General features: G+C 37.8%; 1 protein-coding gene and 1 pseudogene across 11 annotated transcripts in view; one reads left to right on the plus strand and one right to left on the minus strand.

Annotated features, from left to right (window-relative positions):
* The window catches only part of Dgkb (diacylglycerol kinase, beta), a 756,364-nt gene that overhangs the window by 69,948 nt on the left and 665,082 nt on the right, over window positions 1-21,334 (plus strand).
* Window positions 10,315-11,406, minus strand: Actg1-ps1 (actin, gamma 1, pseudogene 1; annotated as a pseudogene).

Consider the following 21,334-nt stretch of genomic DNA (forward strand, 5'->3'; position numbering starts at 1 on the left):
ACAAGGCAAGCTTTGCATTATGAATAGAAACAGCAAATATCTGTACTGCATCTAGTACAGTTCTAAGGATGAGGCTTCTCAAGACATTCAGAACTGACATATGGTAACTGTCTTTCCCAGATGTCAAGAACTAAGTGAAAGGATTCAACATTTGCTCTTCTGAGATTCAGTCCCACTTTGGTTCTATCACTCATTACTACGATCGATTTCTCTCTATTGGAATATGCATCTTTGCCAGAAACATAGGATTTGTTTTATGACTTTCAGAGGACTTTATGTCTAAGAACACACATAGAGACTTTGGGAAGACTCCAGACTTGAGTTTTTGAGCAATGTTTGAATGGTTAGGGATTTGGAGAATGCTTGGAGATGAACTAATTGTTTTTGATATTATGGGTCAGTTAGTAGTTTCTTAAGCCACAAAGCATCATATATTAAAGCCATGGTTGCCAACTGATGAGCTTTAGGATATTATTAGATTCTAACTCTTTTGGCCTATTCTATGCATTGATCCATTGATGACTGAATACTGAGCAACACGACCTAATTGTAAGAAGTAGATCACTGTGAATAATCCTTGGAAAGATACTTTTTTTCATAGGCCCTTCCCAGCACTTTTGCTTTTGGTTTACTATATGATGAGTGTTAAACATTGTTGTCCCCTATGCCATGGCATTCTGTCTCAAAACCAGTCAAAAAACAAAAACCACAAAGTGTTCCTAAACTGACGTCATGGTCAAAATAAAGCTCGCTTCCGTATGTTATTTTTCTCAGGTATGCTTACAGGAAGAATAACAGACTAACTCAGAAAATTGTTTTGTAATGACAAACTGATTCTAAAACACATGTAGAGGGTTGTAAGATACAAAATAGCCAATCCAATACTGAGAGTAAAAATAAAAGAGGACTCAAATTATTCAGAATGTTGACTGATTTACTAAAAGGCTATAGTAATTAAGACAGGGACATTAATATAAAATCAGGAAGACAAACTGCTGAACCAAAATGAAGAGTCCATAGACAGAAATAAATAAGTACTGCCAACTGTTCTTTGAAAAAGAAACAGAAAATCTAATGGAGCAAATACAACCTTGACAACAAATGGATTAAGTAGACACAGACATTTAAAAAAAGAACAGAGAGCAAAAGCAGTGAGTCTAAAAACAGATATTACATCATTCTCAAACTTAACTCATAATGAGTCTTGCATGAAACTAAAAGGAAAATCAGAAAGCACATAGGAGATTATATAGGAGAATATCCATAATGCTTAGGTATGACAATGACTCTTTGGTCACATAAGAACCATAATTTGTGAAAGAAATAATTGATCAACTCAATTTCATTAAAATTACATGCATTCTCTGTAATACTAAAGAATTATAAGCAATTCATATACCTTTAAAAATATTACACACACACACACACACTCACAGAGTCAAAGGCTTTTATCAAAGATATACTTTAAATATTTTAAACTCCATAGAAAGAAAGCAAAAATGACAACTAAATATGATACAGAGAACACTGAAAGAGGTGTACAAATATCTAAGAAGAATAAAATCTTCTTACATGATGAGGAGATGGAAAATTAAAACGAGTGGGAGATGTTACAATACAATGATTCAAGTGATCAAAAGTACAAATATTGAGAATCTAATATGCTGCAGTGTGTCTTACCCAAGAGGAAGGTTCATTCCATCTTAATGGGGAAAATTGCAGCCATTTTGGAAATACTTTAACATAGCCTATCACTTGTGCTGATTCATATCTACTCAGAGGAAATAAAAAACATGTTAACTCATGCTTGCAGAGGGATGCTTATGGCAGATTTATTAGCAATGTCCAGAAAGTTAAAGCCACTAAGGTATCATTTAGGAAGGGAATGGATTGATGAATCATGACATTAATAGTGGCTTATCATTTCATTTAAATAATTATCAACAGGTGAAAATGGTAGGCAAGAACCTTAGATGCATCATACATTTCGAGGAATATGAAAGGGTTACGTAGAGTAAAATAGCAACTATGTGCCTTTATGGAAACACAAAATATGGACATGATGTAAGAAAGAGTATTTTCTATAGGGTAAGGGAAGGGATAAATAAAAGGAGCATAAGGGATTTCTTTTTTAAGCATTGGAACTCCTCTATGTGTGATATCCATTTGAAGGACAAATGGTTTTATTCAACTGTACAAACCCATAAAATACACAGTCAATCTTGCTCTATACCTTGGACTTTGAGTATTTATAACAGTGCAGACTGAACAACTGTGCACACATGAGCATGTATAGGTGTGTTCTGCCACTGAAGAAGTAATTCTACCAGCAACACTTCCTTTTTCCTCTGTAATAATGAAACTCATCTGTTATTGCTTACACAATCTGTGTCAGCTAGAACTCATCTTATTGTTTTATCTTAACATAAAATATTGTGCTATTTTAGCTGCTACTTTACATTTTGCATGTTTGTGAGTCCTTTTAGATTTTTCCTTCTACATTTTTTCTCTACTTCTAACTCATGTTAATTCCTGATTCTCTCTTTACAAAACACTCTCTTGTTGAGCAGTTATTACCCATATGTGTATGACTCCAATCATCCACAGGAATCCCTGAGTTCTGCTTAATAATATTTGGCTGTAGATTGGTACATCTGTTTCTTTCAGTTGGTGGCTGAAGCCTCACTGATGATGATTATGTTAGGCTCCTGTCTACCAGAATAGCACAATATTATTAGGAATCATTTTCTTGGCTTTTATTTGTAATTCTTGTTTTTGTTTTCGCAGCAGTCTTTGGTCCTATCCTAAGTATCCTAAGTTACCTAGCCTTGGCTTCTTGCTCCAGGGGTGGGCTCCCCATCATGACATGTGTCTCAAGCTTGATGAGTCATTGGTAGGCCACTCCCTTAGCCTCTGTGCCACTTTTACCACCACACATCTTGTAGGGAGGACAAAATATAGGTCAAGGATTTTGAGAGTGGGTTATTGTCCCAATTCCTCCATGAGGACACTTGCATGGTTAAAGGAGTCGAGCGCTCGAGGCTCCATACCACCCTCACCCCAGCTGACTAGGAGTCTTATTTAGGGTCACCCTGATAGATTCTTGGGAGTTTTCACTGCACCAGAATATTGCCTTTCTCCCAAAATGTCCTCCTATTCCAGTTATCTCTCCTAATACTTTCTCCCTACATCATTCCCCACGAGAACCTAATCCTCACCCGTACCTACTCCACCAGCAATATCTGTTCTATTTCCTCTCCCCAGGGAGATTCACCTATCCTCCCTGGAGCTCTCCTTTTTACTTTACTTCTATGTCTTTGTGTATTGTATCCTGATTATCCTTTACTTTCCAACTAATATCCACTTGTGAATTAGTACATACCATGTTTTTGTTCTTTCTGGGTCCCAGGTAATCTTCTCAGGATGATTTGTTCTAGTTGTATCCATTAGCTTGCAAATGTAATGATTTTTTTGTTTATTTGTTTTATTTTTGTTTTTTTTAACACTGAGTAATACTCCCTTGTGTAGATGTACTACATTTTCTTTAACCACATTTCAGGTGAGCGATATCTAGGTTGTTTCCAATTTATGGCTAGCATGATTAAAACTGCTATGAACAATGATCAACAACTGTCCTTGTGGTAAGATGGAGTGTAGTTTGGGTACGTGCCCATGTGAGATATAGCTGGACATTGAGGTAGATTGATATAACCAATATTCTGCCGTATTACTCAACGTGGCTATACAAATTTGCACTCACACTAGCAATGGCAGTTTTCCCCTTCTTCCACCACCTGGCTACCATGAGCTGTTACTTGTATTTTTGATATTAGCCATTTTGACAGTTGCATTATGGAATCGCAAAGTGGTTTTAATTTGCATTTTCCTAATATCTAAGTATGTTGAATATTCTTTAGGTACTTCTAGGCTTCTCTGTTGAGAATTCTCTGTTTAGATCTGTACTCCACTTTTTTAACATTTTTAAATTAGATTATTTCATTTGTTAATGTCTTCATTTTTGATATATATCAGAAATACACACACACACACACACACACACACACACACACACACACACACACACGCATTCTTCTACATGCAGACATCTTGTTATACTAGCACCATTTGTTGAAGATGCTTTCTTTTTCCCATTGTATATTTCTGGCATCTTTAAAAATGTGTGGTGCCCATAGGTGTTTGGGTTTATGTCTGGGTCTTTTATTCAACTACATTGGTCAACCTGTCTGTCTGTTTTTCTGCCAATTGCATGCAGTTTGTATTTCTATAGTTCTCTAGTAGTACTGAAAATCAGGGACGGTGATAATCTCCAGAATTTCTTTTATGGTTCAGAATTGTTTTAGCTATCCTGGATTTTTTCATATGAAGTAGTGTTGTTCTTTCAACGTCTATAAATAATTGTTATGATGTCAGGATTGTATTAAATCTGTAGATTTCTTCTAGTAAGAAAGGTGCTTTATTATTAATCCTACTTATACATGAACATAGGAGACCTTTCCATCTTTTCACAGTTTCTTAATTTGTTTTCTCAAAAATTTGAAGCCCTTTTCAAACAGGTCTTTTGCTTTCTTGGTTAGAGTTACCTCCAGAAATTTTCTGTTAATTGTGGCTATTGTAAAGCCACTGCTACTTTTTGTCTCCCTTTACAAATAGATATAGCAAACCAATGTGGGAACATCTACTGTGTCTACCTCTCCCCACATAGGCTAAATTTAAGGGAATATTTGTTTTGGCTCCCAGTTTTAAAAACTAGAGTTTATGATGGCAGAGATCTTGGGACAAAACTCATGATGCAGAATCTGGAGCTGGGAATCTTTACATATTGTAAGAATGGGGAAAAGAGGAGAAGAAATGATTGTACTATGCTGACTTCTTCATTTTTTCCTTTAATTTAATATGGGTGCCCATCATAATATGGTCCATCTACATTCAGCTAAGCTTTCCACCCTCAGTTAATCAGTCTTTTTGGAAATGCCTTCACAAACAGCCCAGAAATGTATCTCACTAATATCATAGGCATTGCTAACCAGTCAACACGGCAATGAAATATAAGAAGTCTTTATCAATTTGATAAGCAGATAACTGTAATCCACAATTATTCCCAGCCCTAGTTCCCACAGAACCATTTGAAATGGTTCATAGGAATGGTATCAATCATTTCATTGCAAAAAGCATTCAATCTAATTTTAGAGTATCTCTTGTCTTAACAATATTCATACTGTCCAAATTTCTAGGGTTTCTTCTGCAAATCAATATATTCTCTTAGCTTTGAACATCTATAAAATGAAAACACAAGTTTCGTGCTTCTAATACACAATGGCAGAGTAAATTTGTCTATTCTAACATGGACAGACAAAAAATAGCAGTAGAAGATTAGAATTAAATGAACGTGAATCTCATGAGGGTAGATGGGAAAATGAAACTCACTGTTGAGTACGTTTATCTCTTCATAAAATTACCTGGGCTCCAGTAGGCTTCAGCAGTCTCATCCATCTAGTTCTCTTGTCCGTGGCACACGTGACCACTCTTTCAGACTTGCTTTATTCAGTCAGTACCTGTAACTTTCATTGAAAATCATCCTACCTTTTGACCATTACTAATATTCTGGAACTCCACAATTAATCTTAACCTTCACAGCTTCGTACACAACCCTTGGATGCTCAATGACAGAAAATATCAACATGCTTGTCTCTCTTACTTTTCCAGTGGCTGCAATGAAATACATTGGGGAAACAAGGTAGAAAGGATTTATTTTGGCTCACAATGTGAGGTTATGGTGCATCATGGTAAGAAAGTACTTTCATCAGGAGCTTAGGGTGGTTGGTCATGGATCCACAGTTAGGATACAGATTGTGGTGAATATTAATACTTCAGCTTGCTTTCTCCTTTAACTTAAGACTAGGAACTTATCACATGAGACAATGCTTTCTGTGCCTTCCTGCTTAATTAGTCTAATTAAAAGAATCCCTCACAAGCATGCCTAAAACCTTATCTCCTCAGTTTTTCTAGAGCCTGTCAATCTGATATTAATATTCACAGGACAGTATATTGTCTTTGTCTCTGTAGCTTTATAAAACCTGATAATCATCTGTGTTGATTAGTTTCTATCAAATTGGCACAAATCTTGACATAATGTAAAAGAATAAATCTTAATAGAAGAACTAACTCTATCAGATAGTCCTTTGGGCATGACTATGTAGGCAATTTCTTGGTTAATAATTGATTATGGAAAACCCACTGTGGGTTGTGCCACTCTTGGGCAGGTGGTCCTAGGTACGCAAGGTAAACAAGGTATGAAAATCAAGCCATTAAACAGTGTCCCTTTGTGAGTTTTTTTTCAGTTTTTCAATTTTTTCCTACAAGTTCCTGCCTTGAGTTTCTTCCTTAGCGTCCCTCGATGATACGGACTGTCACCTACAAGCCAAATGAACACTCTCCTCCCTTAAGTTCCTTTGGGCTTTATTGTTTGTTCACAACAATAGAAAGAAAATCAAAGCATTAGGAAACAGACAAGAACTCCACTGTACCTGAAATCCTCCCATGCCCTTAGTTTAGAACTGAAAGACTTATTCCACAGACAGCAGATAAACCTTCTTGATGCCTGCCCCATAACTCTACCTAATTAGGGTAGCTAACATTTGGTCAGGTGTATGACATGCCAACCTACCATAGACACCTTTCTGAAGCCCACTCCAAGCCACTACCCTACCTAACGTATTCCACTACTCAGTTGAGGCCATGCCAGCAAGATCAGGTAAAACCAACATTTGTCAAATTAATCCTCCTATGCACTCACTCTAGAGCAGAAACACCTGAGTGGCTGAGGCCCCTCCGCTGATGGTCCCCACCTGTATATGGCTGAATATCTGTTGCTCAAGTGCAGGCCATGCCAGTTAGAAGAACAGAGATCCCTTACTGAAACAAAGGCCATGCTAACCACCAGAAGTCCAATCCCTACTAATGACAGAGACTTTCTACTGAACCAAGGGTCACACTGGACTTCAGAAATGCACATCACAAAAACTAGAAGACAAAAAAAAAACAAGAAAAATATCCATCTAACAACAAAGCAAAACAAAAAGTCACAACCCACCTCCTAGACTGACATTTGTCCCAAACCCAGATGCATAGACGCCAGTGTGAGAACAAAATCAATAGCAGCCAGGGCAAAAGGGCATCACCAGGGTCCAGCTATCCTACTATAGGAAGCTGTAAATATTCCAACATAGCTGAAGAACAGGAAAATGACTTTAAAATCAACTATGAAGATAATAAAGGTCGTTCAACAGGAAATGAATAAACCTTTAAAATAATCCAGAAAAACACTAAACCAATGGGAAATAAATCCCTTAAAGAAAGCCAAGAAAAACAAACCAATGAAGAAAATGAATAAAAATATTCAAGACCAGAAAATGGAAACTTAGCAACAAACAAAAGACAAACTCAGGGGATCCTGGAACTAGAAAATCTACATAAGCAAACAGGAACTACACATGTAAGCATCTCCAACAGAATACAAGAGATGGAAGAAAGAATCTCAGGTGTAGAAAATATGGTTTATTGGATATTTTCTTTATTTGCACTTCAAATGTTATTGCTTTCCTGGTTTCCCCTCTGGAATCACCCTATCCCACCCTCTCTTCCCCTGCTTGTCTGAGGGTGCTTCCCCACCCACCCACTCACTCCCTCCTGCCTCCGCAACATGACATTCTCCTACAGTGGGGCATGAAGTGTTCACCGGACCAAGGGCCTCTCCTCTCATTGATGTCCTACAAGACCATCTTCTGCTGCATATGTGGCTGGAGCCATGGATCACTCCATGTGTACTCTTTGGTTGGTGGTTTAGTCCCTGGGAGTTCTGGGGGGTCTGGTTGGTTGATATTGTTGCTTTTCCTTTGGGGTTGCAAACCCCTTAACCTTCAGTTCTTTCTCTAACTCCTCCATTGGGGACTCTGTCTCAGTCCAATGGTTGGCTATGAGCATTTGTCTCTGTATTTGTCAGATTCTCACAGAGACTTTCAGGACATTGCTATATCAGGCTCCTGTCAGAAAAGAAAAAGAAAAAGAAAAAAAGAAAGGAAATAAAAAAAGAATATCTTTGAACAATCAAGTGTTCACAAGTGTTATTTATTTTTATAACAAAGTACATATACAACTCTATGGCCCACACCTTCCCTGACTTTATCACAAGGGTGCATTTCAAAGACAAATAAGAAATAATCCATCAAAATAATGACTGAAGTTATTTTTAGTTACCTATAATAATATCTTTCAAGTCCTTGTGTTTTTTGCCTTTGCAAATAAAGCTTTGTTGGGACACAGTAAAAAATAGAAAATATGACATATAAGACAAAGAAAATATTAAATATAAAAATTACTGACAAAGAAAAATCCAGGAAATCTGCAACACTATGACAAGACCAAACCTAAGAATAATAGAAATGGAAGAAGAAAAAAAATCTCAGCTCGAAGGCCAGGAAAATATTTTTAATAAAATCATAGAAGAAAACATTTCCAATGTTAAGAAGGTACAGGGTACAAAGAACTTACAAAACTACAAATAAATTGGATCAGAAAAGAAAACCCCCTTGCCACATAATAACCAAAACACTAAACACACAGAAAATCAACAGCAACAAAATGTATTAAAATCTGTTAAGGAAAAAGGTCAAGTAACATATAAAGACAGATCTATTAATTACACCCAACTTCTCAATGGTGTCTTTAAAGCCAGAAGGACCTGGACAGATACCTTGTGGATTCTAAGATATTGCATATACCAGCATAAACTACTGTACCTGACCAAGCTGTGTCACCATAAATGGAAACAACTAGATATTCTGTAATGAAGACAACTTTAACATTATCTATTGACAAATCTAGACCAAAGGGAGGTACTATAAGGAAAACTTCAAGCCAAGAAGGTTAACCGTACACATAAAAACACAAGAAATAAGTAATCTCACACCAGCAGAAGAAGAGAAACACACACACACACACACACACACACACATACATACACACACCTATCACCATCAACAAAGTAACAGGAATTGTTAATCATTGGCCATGAATATATCACAATATATCAATGGACACACTTCACCAATAAGAAAACTCAGACTAACTGAATGGATATGAAAATAGGGTCCATACTTTTGCTGCATATAAGAAATACACTTCAAAACTAAGGATAAACATTAAATCAGAATAAAGGGTTAGAAAAAGATTTTCCAAGCAAATGGACCCACAAAACAACCTGGTATAGTCATTCTAAAGTCTAACAAAATAGACTTCCAACCAAAAAGAATGAAAAGAGATTGGGAAGAAAACTCCAAACTCAATATAGGAAAAATCCACCAAGATGACGTCTCAGTTCTGACCATCCACGCCCAAATGCAAAGGTACCCACAAGTGTAAAAGAAATATGACTATAGCTTACATCACACATCAACCATCAACCTTCATTCATTAATAGTGGCACACTTCAATACACAATCCAAACCAATGGGCAGGGCAAGGGCATCCAGGCAGACTAAATAGAAATAAGGGAGCTAAGAGAAGTTATGACTCAAATGCACCTAACAGAAATTAACAAAGTAGCAAACTTGTTTTTTCAGTTACTGCAACACTTTTATTTTTCTTTACACAATGACCTGTTGCTGAGGCCTAATGCTCTCACTGGACAGTAGAAAACCAAAATTTGTCATTTCTTAAAGAATTGAGTACAAAAAACTTACATAAATTAAAAGGATGAATATATTTACCGGTGTCAATGCAAACGTTCCCAACTCAAGGCAAGTAGCAACCCATGGCAATCAGGAGGAATAAAACCAGAACAGAAACTGGGTCCTAAGGCTCAGATTTTCCCACCCTGTTAGACTGACAAGAAGGAAGTGGTAACTGGTTCAGGAACCCTTGCCTCGGGAAATCCTGGAAATCAGTTGTCGGTTAATACCTGTACTACGTGGTCCTCACAGAGATCCACTAGACTTGGGACTTCTCTTCCACAACGTGCTCTCCCAAGCCATCAAGTGACCGAGCCACATGAACTAAGGACTAAATCAAGATATGCACAGGGTATTAAACATATACCAAGGGAACCGTTAACTTGAATGCAAGGTCAAAAATCAGCAGATTCAGCGCTGATATCAGATACAAGCTTCAAGGACAAATTCCTTTTCAAAGGCTTATTCCAGTTTCATGAGTCTAGCATGAGGTATGTACATTTGCCAGGGTAATCTGATACTTCAGAATCAGCTCATGCAGCAGGTACCTGGCACCTGCTCAGGCCATCTAGAAGCATTTGAGGTGGACGATGGATGGCACGACTTGTCATAGTCCTGCTTGCTGATCCACATCTGCTGGAAGGTGGACAATGAGGCCAGGATGGAGCTGCCAATCCAGTCTGAGTACTTGCGCTCAGAGGGAGCAATGTCTTACTCTTCATTGTGCTGGGTGCCAGGGCTATGATCTCCTGCATCCTGTCAGCAATGCCTGGGTACATGGTGGTACCACCAGACAGCACTGTATCAGCGTACAGGTTTTTGCAGGTGTCCAAATCACACTTCATGATGGAGCTGAATGTGGTCTCATGGATGCCACAGGACTCCATGCCCAGGAAGGAAGGCTGGAAGAGAGCCTCTGGACACCAAACCCGCTCATTGCTGATGGTAATCACCTGCCCATCAGACAGCTCATAAATCTTCTCCAAGGAGGAAGATGATGCAGCAGTAGTCATTTCTTGCTCAAAATCCAGGACAACATAGCACAGCTTCTACTTTATGTCACGAGCAATTTCCCTTTCAGCAGTGGTGATAAAGCTGTAGTCAATTCAGTCAGTATCTTCATGAGGTAATCAATCTGTCAGGTCCCAGTCAGCCAGGTCCAGATGCAAGATGGCATTGGGTAAGGGCATAGCCCTTGTAGATGGGAACTGTGTGTATGTGACATCCCGCTCCCTGCATTGTCACCAGAGTCCATGACAACACCAGTGGTGTGCCCAGATGCACACAAGGACAGCACCACCTGAATGGCCACGTACATGGCTGGGGTATTGAAGGTTTCAAACATTATCTGTGTCATCTTCTCTCTGTTACCTTTGGGGTTAAGAGGGGCCTTGGTCAGAAGCACCAAGTGCTCTTCAGGGGCCACAAGCAGCTCAGTAGAGAAGGTGTGGTGCCCAATCTTCTCCATGTTATTGGTGACAATGCCGTGCTCAATAGAAGACTTCAGGGTCAGGATAACCCCTTTGCTCAGGGCATCATCACCCAAATAGGAGTCTTTCTGTCCCATGCCCACCATGACACCTTGGTGTCCGGGGTGCCTGACTATGGGAGAAAATATAGCTCTGGGAGTGTCATTGCCAGCAAAGCCAGTTTTGTACATGATGGAGCCATTGGCAATGGGCAAAGGACAGGCAATGGAGCAGCTGAAAGATTCATGAAAGGCTCTGCCAGAGCCTTACCTATACAGATTAAGATGCTTGCAGCTAACCATCAGACTGAGCACAGGAGGAGTTGGAGAAAGGACTGAAGGAGAAGAAGGGGCTTGCAACCCCATAGGAAGAACAACAACATCAACCAATGAGACTCCCCAGAGCTCTCAGGAACTAAACTACCAACCAAAGAGAACCGTGGAGGGTGGGGGAGGGGGTGGACCCATGGCTCCAGCCACATATGTAGCAGAGGATGGTATTGTCTGACACAAATAAGAGAAGTCCTTGGTCCCCATTTTCCCAAGGTAGGGGAATGGCAGGGTGTTGAGGTAGAAGTAGGTGGATGGGAGGGAGAGCATTCTCATAGAATCAGGGAGCGGGGATTGGAAAGGGGGCAATCAGGAAAGGGGTTAACACTTGAAATATAAATACATAAACTATATAATAAAAAATGAGGGCATTTAAAAAAATAGAAGCTCAGTGTAAGCTGGCAGTGGAGTGTGAGACCGAGAGCTAATTCTTAATCAAACTAATTAAAAAGCAGAGAACGAATATCCAAATTATCAAATATAAAAATGAAAACAGGGATATAACTACAGACACCAAGGAAACACAAACAATCCTTAGGTCATATTTCAAAAACTTGTAATCCTTAAAATTGGAAAGTCTAAACGAAATGGACAATTAGCTTGATGTATACTATTTACCAAAGTTAAATCAAGATAAAATAAACAACTTAAATAGCTCTATAACCTCTAAGAAAATGGACTCTTTAAAAGTCTCCCAAACAAAAATCCTCATGAGAAAAGACTTGGAGTAATCAGGGATACGAGGGACGTGCCTAAACATGATAAATAGAATTTGCAGCAAGCCAGTATCAAACTCAATGGAGAGAGTATCAAGGCAATTCCACTAAGATCCAGAACAACGCAAAGCTGTTGACTCTAACCATATCTATTCGATATATTGCTTGACCTTCTAGCTAGGCCTATAAGACAACTAATCAAGGGGATACAGATTGGAAAGGAAGAAGTCAAGGGGATCATATGGGATCATAATCGATCCCAGAAAGTTTAGTAGAGAGCTCCTAGTGCTGACAAACACCTTCAGTGAAATGCCTGTGTACAAGACTAACTAAAAATCTTCAGTAGTCCACTCATATATACATGACAAGGGGCTGAGAAAGAGATCAGGGAAACACCAGGCTTCACAATGGCCACAATTGTGACTATTGAAATTTGCAGATGAACACATATGGACCAAATCCTTAGTTATCAATAATGCAATGTATCTTCCATTACATTCATACACTATTAACTGCAACACAAATCTGTTTTTTCTAGAATCCCATTAACAGAGTTGACATCTAAAGAAGTCATCTTCAGTCTCTCCTGAGTTTCCCAATAGGTCGACAGGGTTTGCTTGTTTACACTCTGGAACATCTCCACAATTGCCATTTTCTCCTCTGTACTGATGTGGCCTTCGAAGAATTGTCTATTCTTGATGTATTTCTAATTATAACCTTTACAAAATGTGCCACCTTTCCATCTGCCAGTAGAAGTTTATCTGTATTATAAATAAATTAATGAAAAATTTCTAATATTTTATTTAAGTAGTTCTCTCTTACCTAAGAGATACAAGACATTATCTTTGATTGTCGCTTCATTTATCGTCATCATCTTTGTCATCGTTGTCGTCACCACCATCGTCATATCTCATTTTTCACAGCAATTGATCTGTGATTAATTATCCCCTAAGCTCTCCAGCTGTTAAATATTTCCTTGCCCGTTAGACGTTATTTTCCCAGTAGGTTAATTTCTAAAGCTTCTCTAGTTATTCTGATCAAATGACTGCCTTCTGTGAAGTATCTGTTGGATGGCTGCTTCTTATATCTGAAAATAGCTCACAGTTGTATTTGGGTTAATCTCTCTGCATTTTAAATGTGTCTGTATTACTTCATTCTCAATCCTCTGCCTCACCTAGTGTTGTATTTCCCGGTGTTGCAACAGAATGTGGGCACATCAAGGTCTTAGTTATCACAGATTGCACATAAATGCTGACACACCAGAGAGTGCTCTTCTCTGGTTTTTTCACAAGCCACCAAGCAATCCAACCTACTTAGATGAGTATGATACTATGTGAACACAGATGTTTGACACATAGGCTCTTTTTTAACATGATTTAATGAGCAGTGAAATCTCCTACTGTAATGAATATATATAAAATACTGTGTAGAATGTAAATGATCTAGGAGAATTTCTGGAAGCTAACTAAATTACTTGAGAATTCATCAAGTAATTTAAATGTTGCAGTCAATGCCCCATTTTCTACTTAGAATTTCTTAAAATTAGCATGTTCCAACTAAAACATACTGTCGTCAAGTTAACACCAAAATATATTCATTATTTAGCATGAATGAAATGCACTACAATGTATTCAGAAACCAAATTAATCCTGGGTAACAAATATGTATATGTAATTACTTACTCATTCATATAAATGCAACTATATTTTAATACATATTGTAACATTATATTTTTATTTACATGATAAAATGTAGTATGTTTTCTTTCGTTTTGAGCTTGTCATGAACTCCTATTCCTCATACATTAGTTACACAGTTTAGAAATACAGAAAGGATAAGTTCTCCATACTTCTAATAACTTTATTATGAAATTTATTGCTCTATTATTCTACCACAACTAAAAATCCTGACCAGAATCTTTTGAAATTGTTGTAAGGTAATTTTACAGGGGGGATAATTTGTAGAATAATTGGAAAAACAATTCACAGTATAGGGCACAAATGATGACTACTTACTGTGAAACACAATAGTTAGAGAATTAGAAAGAAAATACAAAATCCAAGGAGAAAGATGGTGATTTGAACATAAAATTCATCCTCTTCCATATGTGTGTGCGCGCACGTGCACACACACACACACACACACACACACACAATTGCAAACATTTAGTACACAACTCTTAAAATTTGAAGGAGAGGAAACTGTTCAGCATTCTGGACAATCAAAGAAAAATAAATTTAAAGTAACATGGCTAAAAATACTGAACATTTAACTTGGTCTTACATCATAACTAAATCTGTGTTTTAAATTAATTGCTAAATGCTTTAAAATATTTTGTAATATTATATATGATATATTCAAGGGAGAGCACAGAAAAAGAATAAAATGGCAATTATCTTTTGTAATCTCTAAGATCATTTCATTCTGTAAAAAATAACTGAGATAGAATCTAAATATTCAAAAGGCTAAGTAGCATTGAAGTAAAACTGCTTTGTTTATGAAAGACTATAAAACAAGTAAATAATTTACACAGTGACACAATATGATCCACTTTCCTTCCCCCCTTTTCAGTCAATATCTGGCATTTTAATGTAAATATTACATTCTACGTAGCAAATTTACATCAAAATATGGTAGGTATAACTGATTGAAAGTAAAGTAGTAAATGCGTGATGTGAGAATATCATTTAATTCATTTAAATTGAATATATTTATCCTTTTCTTTTCAATGTACTTGACTTTAAATTTGAAGTGTTATTGCTTACATACACACAGTTGCTATTGCTACTACATAAAATATACTTAGGTTACACACTACAATTGTGTAGGTTTGAGAGTAGGGTGATGGTTCTTCATGTATGAGAGCTTGCTGCCCACCCAGCAGGAACTTGTGCAAAGAGCCCAACATGAAACTCTTTTCTTATACCCATAAGCACTGGAGGACAGCAACAGAGTACCTAGGGGTTTTCTATCTGGTCACCTTAGCTGAAGTGGCATCCTCCATGTTAACTGAATGACCCTAACTAATGAAACAGGGAGAGGGCATGAACTTAGCCATCGCTGCACAATCAAACCTTCATGCTGTTAACGTTGAACTGACTATTGGAATGAATTTTCAATGTGGAAACCCAAACAACGTTGTTCATATGAAGTTGTTGAAATCTCTACCTCCAGCAGTACATTAGGAACATCGTCCTGAGGCACAGGTTCAAGTGAGATCAGTTTATACAGATTTGCAACATAGCAGCAGCTGCAGACCACATACACAGCTATAAAAGCAGCAGGTTCAATTCCTCTATTAACAGTCTGCAAATGGGCCAATGGAGTACATTCTAGAAACTATGTATCCTATTTTTGTAATGTTTCAAAAGAGAATTATACTGGAGGTTGTGAAAAATACATAAATTAACATTCTATAATCATTTCTCTTTTGTCCCAAGTTAATGTTTCATATAATTCACAAAATGACTTACTGGCAATATTTTACAAAAGAATGAATAGCTAGTGAGAGACACACATATGGTAAATAATTTTCATTTGAGCTAAAATTTATTTTAAGAAATATTTACGTTATAAAATAGACCGCACGCTTTAAAAAATGCAATCTATCTCTTAAAAAAAAAACAAAAAACAAAAACAAACTTGCTTCTTTCCAGATCTGAAGTTGAAGACAACTGTACAGCTTTATCCTTTAAGTTATCAGAGAGAATAGCAGAAATTGTAGGTATATTTTTGATATTCCTAAAGCTTTCCTTTGTAGTAAAGATGTATATGTTATAAGGGAAATACCAGACATATTGCTGCTATAACATATCACATAAGTATCGAAATACAGAATTGCTCATCCGCTATTTAAATACTTCATGAAACAGCTTCTTGTTTTCCTTTTATGGGTGTCCATGAAAAGTAATGAGGTGTCGACAGGCTAGTACTTACTTTTCAAACCTTGGATCACATGCCTAAATCTGTGCTTCTAGGCATGAAGAACGATTTTGGATAGGTGCTGTGTCTAAGGCACAGGGGGTTCAGTGTGTGAACTCTATGTGACCCAGTAACCTATGGGAGACCCTTGGCCTTGGCCCAGCCGCCATGAGATGCCTGGATACTCCAGTTAAGGAAAGAAGCTGAGGGAAAAAAGAAACATATTTATTGACAATGTGGAAATTCCATAACTGAAGTAAAGGACACACTGCCTTAAGGGAATATAGTGCTTGCCTTCAACAGCCTAGTAGAAAAATTAAGAGGGGAACATATGCATTTTAACACCATCAGTGCATATTAACAAATCTAAAATTTCTGAGTGTCCTTCATTCTCAGCTCTTCTGTTTGTATTGTTCCTTCTTTTCCGTTTTCACCCCTATCAACTGCTGCAGTTCTGTTCCCTTGGTGATGTGTAAGAGGTGAAGACCTCTGACCTTCCTCACAAGTTACATGGTCGGCTTCTGAAGAAAGCAACAATATAATGAAATAATGAAGGAATACTATGGCTGTTTTCGCAAACAATGAAGAAAGACCGCTGCTCTTAGCAGGGATCCCCTCCCTTTCATTCTGCATCCCTTTCCCCTCCTCCATATAAGCCCTCCTCCCATCCAGCATCAATCTCTTTTTCCCCCCAGACTTTAGTTTCCTGTTCCTGAGATCCACCGACAGCACACACAGTCTGCCAGGATGATTTCCTAGTTACTGGACATGGTGTTCTGTTGCCTGGAATGACTTCATGTGTTTCATCCCGATGAACAAGTATTTCAAGGTCATACTTTTATTGCATTTCCCTCAGAGCTTTTCCTAATCTCCCCAGTCAGAATCACACCTCCTCGGCGCTAAGCTCCTGAAGCACTGTATTATTCATTGTCTGCCCTCTGGAAAGATGAACATGGTTAAATCTGCCTCTGAGAATGCACTGAGATCATAGAAATCTGGGGACATGCTTAATTATCTTGTTCTCAATGCCCCCCAAGAGCCTAGGGGTGGTATTTGATGTGAGTGTCTCTAACTTGTCTCTCAGTTCTAGGTTTTATATATTGTCTTAAAAATTCCTTATTTTCTTTAAGTTGCTCAAATTACTTTATGTCCCTCGTCCCATGCTTTGGCCTTGTTTCATTCATTTTCTTTTGACACCTTCGTCAGCTGCCATTTGACACTGTGGCAGGGCTGCAGCCCACATTTAAGCTACAGTCTAAAGATAACACATATTCTGCTGTCCAAGAGAAGGTATTCTCCTTGGGGCTCCATTCCTTTTAATCCATGGTGCTCATGTGTACGTCATGGGAAGTATTGATCTCTATAGAACATACTATTTCTTACATGCATCATCCACTACTTTTGAATATACAAATGTTTCTGCACTATATTCTATATTTTCTTTACAGGAGAAATAAACAGCAGCCCAATATAATGAAGCGTGTTGTTCACGCATTGTCACTGTTGGTTAAATCCTTTTAAATGCAATCATTTTGAACACGGAGATCTGTTGTGAAAATCTGTTTTTGGAAGTTAACAAAATAAAAATAATAAAAATAAGATAAGCAAATTAAATTCTAGCTGTTTATAGAGGAGAAGAATTTTACTGATGCAATCAAAACAGAAACAAACAAACAAATAAATGACCAAAAAAAAAAAAAAACCCATTGTGCATTGTGGCCTGCCTATGTCTGTAGAAATGCTGTGTTGATTCGGACTCAGTTTTACTTGTACATGCGCAGTTTCTCTCCAGAGTCCTGATGACTCACTGCCTTCTGAGGTTAATATTGTTGCATGTGAGAGTGACATTAGCCTCAATTATAGCTAAGAGCCGGTATCCTGTAAAGGTTAGTTCTAAAACGCCAGATGGCTGCCTACATGGTCAAGCAGTAAGTTAGTTAGAAACACACATTCCAATCAGGCTTTCTTTCTTTTCTCTTATTAAAATATTTTAAAATAAAATGTAACTATATCATTCCCCCTTCTCTTTTTCCATCCAGCCTCTCCCATGTAATCTCTGCCTTACTCCCTTTCAAAATGATGTTTACGTCTTTTTTATTATTGTTTCATGATGCTTTGCTCTTTCCCTCTTTTTCCCCTTTCCTTCCTTCCTTCCTTTCTTCCTTCCTTCCTTCCTTCCTTTCTTCCTTCCTTCCTTCCTTCTTGATTGCTTGATTGTCTGTTTGCTTGCTTTTCTTTGTTCATATGTATACTTTTATTTTAATTATCATAATTATATGTATGTGTATGTTTGAGTAATGATTTGTGCATGTAAGTACCGGTCCCAAAGAGTTCAGGAGAAGCCATGAGAATCCGTAAAGTTAAACTTAAAAAGGGTTGGGAACTACCCCGTGTGGGTACTGGGATCCCAGCTGAGATTTCTTGTAAGAGCACTATACACTCTTAACTGATGAGCCATCTCTACGGCCTGTAGATTTCCTTTGTTAATAGAGATATCCAGAATTACAAGTAGCATTAAAACATATGTTATAAATTTAAAATTGATATACTTCAATCAAGCAGAATTTTATATCTTGTTAATTTTGTATATTGACAATGAAAATGCTTATAACAAATTGATTATATAAAGATTCCTTATGTTAGAAGAGGAATCAGAGGAGCTTAAAAATATCAGAGGAAAGTGTGGATTCTTTAATCCTACATAGAAGGGAGATATAGGGAGGGATGGACCTAGGAGGGAGAGTGGAGGGGGAGAAAAAATAGGGGGACAGGATCAGGTACTGGAAGGGATAGGAGAGAAGTACAGAGGGTCAGGAAATTGAATAGAAATATGTAGCAGTATGGTGATGGGGAACTGGGGATAGCCACTAGAAAGTCCAGACACCAGGGAATCAAGAGGCTCCCACAACCCAAAAAGGATGACTTTAGTGGGAATATGCAACAACAGGTAGATACAACCTGAAGAGTTCACCTCCAGTAGATAGGCACGCCTTCCCCCCTCCCCCCCAGTTGAGGGATCGAACCACCCACTCATCTCAACATTGCTAACCCAGAAATACTCCTGTCCACATGAAAGACAGGGATAAAAGGAAAGGAAAGGCCAACCAGAGACCGCCCCACATAGAATCTATCACATCTGCAGACACCCAACCCCCACACTATTGCTGAGGCCAAGAAGCACTTGCTGGCAGAAGCCTCTTATGGCTGCTCCCTGACAGCACCTGACCAATACCAATGTATTTACTATGCCAACCATCATACTGAGCCCAGGGAACCCAATGGAAGAGCTAGGAACACTGAAGTTGCTGAAGGGGATTGCAACCCCATAAAAAGAACAATATGAACTCGCCAGTCCAGCAAGAGCTCCAGAATCTAAACCACCAACCAAAGAGTATTCATGAAGGGATCCATGGCTCCAGATACATTTGTAGCAGAGGATGGCCTTGTCTGACATCAGTGAGAGGGGAGGACCTTGTTCTTGTGGAGGCTCGTTGCCCCAGTGTAGGGGATGCTAGATCAGTAAGGCAGACGTTGGTTAATGGGTGGAGGAGCATCCTCGTACAGGCAAAGTGAAGAGGAGAGGGGGAATGGGATGGGGAGTTTGAGGAGGGGTAAGCGGGAAATGTAAACACATAAAAAACATTATTTCTTTTTAAAGAAGAGGTATCAGGAAGAATGACATTGGAGTTCCCAGTTTTGCAGATTCCTTATCTGTAAGTCAATCCAGCTACAACCTGAAACCATTTAGAAAATAAAATTCTGTGTATACTGATCATGTAGATTTTGTCATTATCTCCTAAACAATACAATATGATTACTTGTAATACATTCAAAGGTTATCCTGTTTGAATAACAGTCTAGAGATGAAATAAGTGATCATAACGATTAGTATCAGATGCCCACACATATTATACTATTTTATATAGAAAACTCAACTATCAGCAGAATGGAATATCTATTGGAAATCATAAAACTAAATCCCCTCCTGATACCAAAGGATGATGCTGCCCTCACAGAAAAATGAAAAGTAGACAGGAGATTATGGTTACCTTAACAGAATAATTGAATATCTGGGGAATATATTCATAGGTGCTCAGTGTCCTACACTGAAATATTTTAATAAAAACAGAAATAAGGTGCCATGTGATGATCACTGTGTCAGTTTTGTAAACTCTCTATAAATTACTGTATGATTTTTCAACTTCTTACCATGTGTACAACCAGCAATCAGATAGTGGCTTGCTCTATTTTCTTCTAAGATCCCACAAGGTAGCAACATCATAGGGCTACTATGTCATCTGTAAGTGGGACTAGAGAAATATCCATTAACTTCATTACATATGATAATCTCATTATTGGAAATTAAAAATGAAGCTCAGTTAATAGAGTGACCACCTAGCATACACAGGCTCTCGGTTGATTCTTTGAACTTCATCTACCTTGCATGGTGGCAGATGTTTGTAATCCCAGCACTTGAGATGACCACAGATCGATAAGAAGTCTAAGGGGTAATCATTGGCTATAGCGTGTCTTAGGCCTATCTGTATGCACTTCATAAGAAACTCTGTCAAAACAACCTCTCAGTGTCTATGTAATATAAGTAGTCTGACAAAGGAAGTAGAATTTTATCTCTCTGATGATAATTTATTCTGATCATAATCTTCTTAGGGTGAAAAAGTGAGAATTCATATGTTCTCTCACAAGGGAAACTAGGATTGAGAAACGGCAAAATTAGAGTTCATCCTAGAATCTGTCCTGCATACTTACTTCACTGGAAAAAATGTAAATATCTGATAAATAGTACATTTTAAAGAGAAATTAGGCAGTATGAAGTTAACTTAGAGCCTGATAGTCTCATGATACACAGATGTGTGCACATTAGACATGTGGAAAATGCTCATTGAATTACTTGATTAGTTTTCTTATTTACATTAAAAAAATAAAACAGAAAAACAAAGTTTCATGTAGCCCAGGCTGGACTTGGATTTAATGTGTAGATGAGGATGTCCTTAAACTTCTGGTCTTCTTATCTCTACCTCTGAGTGCTAGAATTGCATGTATTCAACACTTTGCTCAGTTTATGTAGTACTGAGAAATAAATCTAAGCAAGTATCCTACTGATTGAGTTACATTCCAAGCCTGCATTGTTGATT

The sequence above is a fragment of the Rattus norvegicus genome, chromosome 6 (assembly GCF_021556685.1).
Source record: "Rattus norvegicus strain SHRSP/BbbUtx chromosome 6, alternate assembly SHRSP_T2T, whole genome shotgun sequence".
Lineage (NCBI taxonomy): Eukaryota > Metazoa > Chordata > Mammalia > Rodentia > Muridae > Rattus > Rattus norvegicus.